Raw genomic sequence first — 6,000 nt, 5'->3', positions numbered from 1 at the left:
ACAGATGCAGGAAGGCAGTTTTGGAATCACTTCGAAGGAACACACCAGGTTGGTTTCAGATCAACGAAAGAGGCCTCAAGTCTTCTCTCCCTACCCAAAGAGTCCCTTTTCTGAGTATACGAGAGAAGTGCTATCAGTTTTGAGTCTCCTACCCTCTTGACTACTATTCTAGCATCCTAAAGTGAGAATTATGTCTGGGAACTCCTTGGCCAAATGTCAAGTTATCAGTGTCACTTGTGAGTATTCTCCTGCCAGATAACCCTTAATGTTGCCAGACCTGCCAGCGAACTCCTTCATCAAGAAAGAACAGTCTGAGGCCTATTTTGTTCACTTTCCTTTCCTTGGGATTCCAACATGGGGATGGTTCCTGGGTCTTCTTTTCAGAATTCATTTCTCATCAGCCCAATTTGTTTTCCCACTTTATCCCTCAAGAACTCCAAGGAGGGAAGTTAATCAAATCCATTAAAGGCAGAAGTTGGGTAACTACACTCATTAGCGTCTGTGAAGTTTTTTCCCTCTTCTGTGTATTATCACCATCAAGGCTAGCCTGATGTTTAGCAAAGAGCACCTGTCAAAACAAAAGAAGAGTTCACACCTCACAATTTTAAGCCCCAGGTAAGAAACTCAGCCTGGTGGATCGGCAGAAAGGAAGACAAGAAACCTGAAACTTTAGGACTTGGAGTAGAGTTAAGTGAGTTTCCTTTGGGTACCAACAGGCTTTTGTTTAACACGATTAAATCCTCTTTGTTTCATTACAGACATCAATGGGAAAACAAACAGTGTGATCAAGATAAAGGCCAGGAGCAGCATTTTGTTTCTCTTTCTCTTCTTTTTCTCAGAGAGCTATCACCACCTCTCAGTGGACAGGCTTAAAGGAACGTAACTGGCTCACAGAAAATTGATGAGCTGAGCTGAGCAGGTGTACAGGAAAGCTTTGGGCTGCGGGGTTAGGGAAGGGAAAAAGTGTGAAGCACTATGTCCATGACCAGATCAAGTGATAAGAGGACCGGCTTCCTTTGCTAACTAATTAATTGTCTTTCTTTTCAAAACATAGTCTTTGATTTCAAGAAACACCTGAAGAAGATAAGACCTAGTCCTAGTGAAATACAACAACAACCCCAAACCTCCTATTGGGGTTGGGGCTGGGGCGTGGGAGTGTAGTGTGTAGACAGGGAGGATGGAGGGAAACATTACAGAGTTAGGAACCCAAATAACAAATTATTGACCAGCCAGGAGATAGCAGTCAACCAAATTCTATCAGGGATACATCAAAATCGAAACTGGTGTGCATTTCTGAGGCAATCTTTTCTCTTATTATTAAATTGCTTATTTTATTGTTGTTAGACAACACTAACTCCTTTTGCTAAACAAAACGTGGACATTGTCAGCGTAATAGCTACACTGAGCTGACAGAAGCTGGGGTCATCCATATACACATTTTAATTACCTCTTTTCAGGCAGGAACATCATTAAACGTTTATTATTACCAGCCACTATCTTGTGATCTTAATTGGCTTCCTTCACAGACGACACCATGAAGCCGATGCAGAAGCTCTGGCAGCCTCCCAGAGATAGTGACCATATCGGTGACACTTTACACTGATACTGTCTTCAGCTGAATAACAACCATCAGTTTAAGTTTTAATGCTAGACATGAGGTGGAAGCTTCTTTTAACACCTGTATACAGAGATGTTCCTGATTCCATGGTGTTGAAAAACACACCGAGAGGTAGTGACTTTTCACACACCTTTGTTAGGGTTATAGAGAAATTATCTATGTGTAGGAGAGGGATGTGCCAAGCAACCAGTTATTCCCTGTGGCACTTTTGGATACTGGTAAAATGAAGAAAAAAAAAAAGAGTTTGCCTACCAAATGGAAAAATCTGGATCCATTGACATGCAAATGAAATCTGCAGCATGGGCCATGGTTTTCTGGCTGCTTGCTTCTCAGAAAGTATGGAAACACCCTTAAATTAATAGTTAGCATTAATAACATTGGACCTGAATGAATAATAGTTATTAACTTAGTTTCCAAAGCAATTGCAATCATGTTGAGAAGAATGGCAGATTTTGATGCGGGGAAGAAGGGAATGATTATGAAATAAACATATTGTCATGTCTTGTGGTGGATGGGAAAGAGAAAGGTCTTTCTGTGAACAGAATTAGCACCTTTCTCTTTGCAAAAACAGAAGAAATAAGTTCTGAAATTTTAAACACTGGGGCTCACTCTCTATAAGATTAGGATGATGATGTCTCTGGGAACATTACTCATATACCTTCTTATTATAGGTAATTATTCTATTGATTCCTGGCCCATTGGGCTTTTTTTCAGGCACTTGTAGAAAATACAGTCACAAATATTCTAACGTTGGGTAATTACCAAAATTGCATAAAATTTTGAACTCCCCCAAAGAGAAAAAGAAAGATTTTAAAAAGTCATATATATCAATGGGTTGTTTGTTCAAAATAACAATGGTTAGAAAATTTGTTTCTATTTTTGTGGTTAAGATTCAAATAATATTGGTATTATCAATATATTCCTGACTTATTCTTTTAAGAGATTCTTGTCAGTTACCGGGATCTGAAGATGTGAGACATCATTTCAGAAAGAGCTTAGTAAATGGGTAGATTTTTAGGAGTATAATTTTCCATTCAGTGAATTGAACTAGTGTAGACATAGTCTTTGGAAAGAACCATCAATCTACTTTGTTATCTCCCCAGAGTTTTGATTATTAGAAGATTCATACATCTGTCTTCTTTCTGGCAATTACTCTACAGCAACCCAGAATACATCGGCTGTTTTTCCAAGACTTTATATTTCCCTTTTTAATAGCCCTCAACCATCTAATTATAGGTAAATATTATGAAAAATTTAAAAAATATAAGTGACAAAATCAACTTCAGTTTATGGAATTCCTAGAATGTGACGTCATGTCACGGTTACCCATAGATTAGTATAATTTCTAAGCCATATATATTTTAAAATGTTCTCGAGACATGACATTGATATATTCCTTCTATAAATGCAGCTGAATTTTCAGTGAGAAGGATCTTTAAATAAAGAAAAAAATTGGATGAAAATTCCAGTCACCCTAATTATTACAGGTCAACTAAATATGGTTTAAACTATACACCATAAAATAGGGACTAGATAAAATAATTCTCTTCATTCACTACCAAGCACAACCTCTTGGCGGCTCCACTTCTGTTATTGGAATGGTCATTTTTGCTTCCAGAGAGTAAATGTTTCTTTCTCATCCTAATTTTTTTTGTTTACTTGATGGAGTTCCTCTTTTAGGAAGACATGAAAATTAGCTTTACATTTCAACTGCTTTACTGTATTGAAACAGGATGGTGAAATACAGCTGTTTAAAACATACTGTGAGCAAAAAGCAATGAAATCTTATTTTTATGAAGAGTCATCAAAATCAGGGTGCCAATCACTCTTAGAAGCAGAGTAAAAATTGCTTGCACTTCAATATTTATATTTATATTTATTATAAGTAAAAAAATTTTTTTTCTAGAAAGAAGGTGCAGGAAAGGGCACAGTATTAGCTAAATATTGTACCTTCGAATATCACTCATTTCCTTCTCAATAGTACTGAAAGGGTCTAATTTATAAGTTTTTCCATCTCCCTGTTATGCTGGTTTGTAAGTTCTGACACTGCTACTGGTATGTTAATGAGAAGCTAGCGTTCCATTAAGAGAAAACCATATGCTCTGCTGCCTACTGTGAAAGAGAAAGCATGTAATGTGGCTGTTGCCTTAGTAACACATTAATTCATTTTGTCAGTGTTGGCACAGATCATTTCATTTATAAGAAAACAAGTATAATAGTTTACCACATCTATAATATTTACAGTGTTTCTGTTACAAAACAGTGACAAAATGAGTTTAAAAAATAGAGTTGGTATAATATCATTAAAATATGGAATTTGTGGTAAATTTTTCTCTGTAAAAATGAAAAAAAATAAAGATTGGTGTAAAATTTCTCTTCACAATCCTACTTAAAACACTTTAACACCAAACTGTTTGCTTTTTAGCATATTTGTATTATACTAATAACGTGCGTCTGCTGCAAAAAATTTAGTCCATGAAAAACACAAGTGCATTAACAGTTTTTAATGAATGCTAAACAAAATATTTCATACAACAGTTTTGTTAAATTACAACCATTATAAACCTAATCGTATGCTAGTGTGTTACTCATAACAAGGCTAAACATTTATCTAGTTGTATCTGTTCTTCCAGATGTTTATTAGTATTCTAGCACTCCTAAAATATTTCAATTAAACCACTCCATTTTCTCATGTGAATGCATTTTGGGTTTATTCACAGAAAATCTAGCCACATGTATATCTAAATAAATATAGTACACTGTATATGCTTTACGCACAAGTGATACTTAATGTGAATTGAGATAATCCAAAAGCGTGATAAAGGAGAGAGGTGATTAGAGGAAAGACAAGTTCCTGTTCATTGAAGTCTGCACCTGCAGCAGGATATCAGTTCTACCGATCCTTAGGGTATTCCACACCTGTAAACACACATTCTTAACAACAAACATTTTGCATCTGTAATGTTCACCTATCTTCTTTAACCAATAACAAGGGAACTGTGTACAAGATAGCGAGCAACTATCACCAGTTTATGTAGTGATTCGAGTTTTATGTCATTTCAAAAGAAGCATTTATACATTTACATAAGTTATACAAATGGGTGCAAAATACTGTGGAGCTGGCCATCTAAGTAATGAATGGCCAATTATATTTTCAACATTAAGCAATACCTTCCTAAAATATCAGTATTCAATGGGTTCATCCAAAGCTTCATGAACCGAATGTGGGTGTTTTTGTTTTTACTCTCCTGACTATTGATTCACAGCAGCGCTCCCAAGTTTTGTGGGATTCTTCCTAATTAGAACCCAAGACCCAAGAGTATTTTTAAGAGTCTCCTTTACAGACCTGCAATGCGATTACTCTGGGAAACACTTAAGAAAATAAAATTTATGATTAGCTTTGATGAAAATGACTTTAGTTTTAACTTCATAACATCTCTGCTTTGATATGAGTAAAATACTTTGAATGGCTACATCACCAAAAGAGAAAATAAAACCAAACATCAATGTAATTTTATATGATGGGCAATTAAATGTCTCTGAAATGTAATCATATCACATTGACTCACCCAATAAAAGTAACTTAATGAAGTATTTTATCTAATTCATATGTTTTTACTTATTAGTTTGTGGTGCTTGAAAAAATAAAGCTGTAAACTTTTTAAGATCCTTCTTTCAACTCAAGCTATTTCTATCAATAAAACTGGTTTGTCAGCAGTTAAGTGGCACCACATTTATGCTTTAAGTACCCTAAATTATGGGTAGCTTTATAACCAGATTCACTGATTAGACTTACTATAAATAATATATGTATTACTATGACTTTGGTTAAATAAAAAATATTTTGTAGTACATAACACCTCAAATTTTAAATCCTTTTGATTTCAACAGTTTATTATTACTCATCCCTCCTCCATCAATTAATGTGAGGATCAAAACTAAGATTATAAACTGGAAAATATACATATTTATATATACACACACTTAAACATATGTATAATAGTTTTATGCTATTTAATAAATTTTTACTTTGATAAATAAAACCACATATTTTAGATCTAATATTACCCTAGTGAATTCTCTAATTATTTTCTCATAATGATTTCTAAAGTCCACATTTACTATTAAGAGCAAAGAAAACTACTGTTGTATTTACATGACTATAAAAAAAGGTAAAATAAAAATTCACAGAAAAAATAATTTATTAAATGTTTAGGTATATTATACTGTGTAATCAGGTTAACTATCCTTTCCTCACTGGTAACATCAATTGTGTTTACTTTGTTTCCATACAGGAATGTGAGTAATACAGAATGACGACCATGAAGGCCAACTACGCTTAAGGTCAGATTTATGTATATATTTGTTAAGGTATTTGAGTC

The sequence above is a fragment of the Rhinolophus ferrumequinum genome, chromosome 6 (assembly GCF_004115265.2).
Source record: "Rhinolophus ferrumequinum isolate MPI-CBG mRhiFer1 chromosome 6, mRhiFer1_v1.p, whole genome shotgun sequence".
Classification (NCBI taxonomy): domain Eukaryota; kingdom Metazoa; phylum Chordata; class Mammalia; order Chiroptera; family Rhinolophidae; genus Rhinolophus; species Rhinolophus ferrumequinum.
This window is presented reverse-complemented; position numbering follows the sequence as displayed.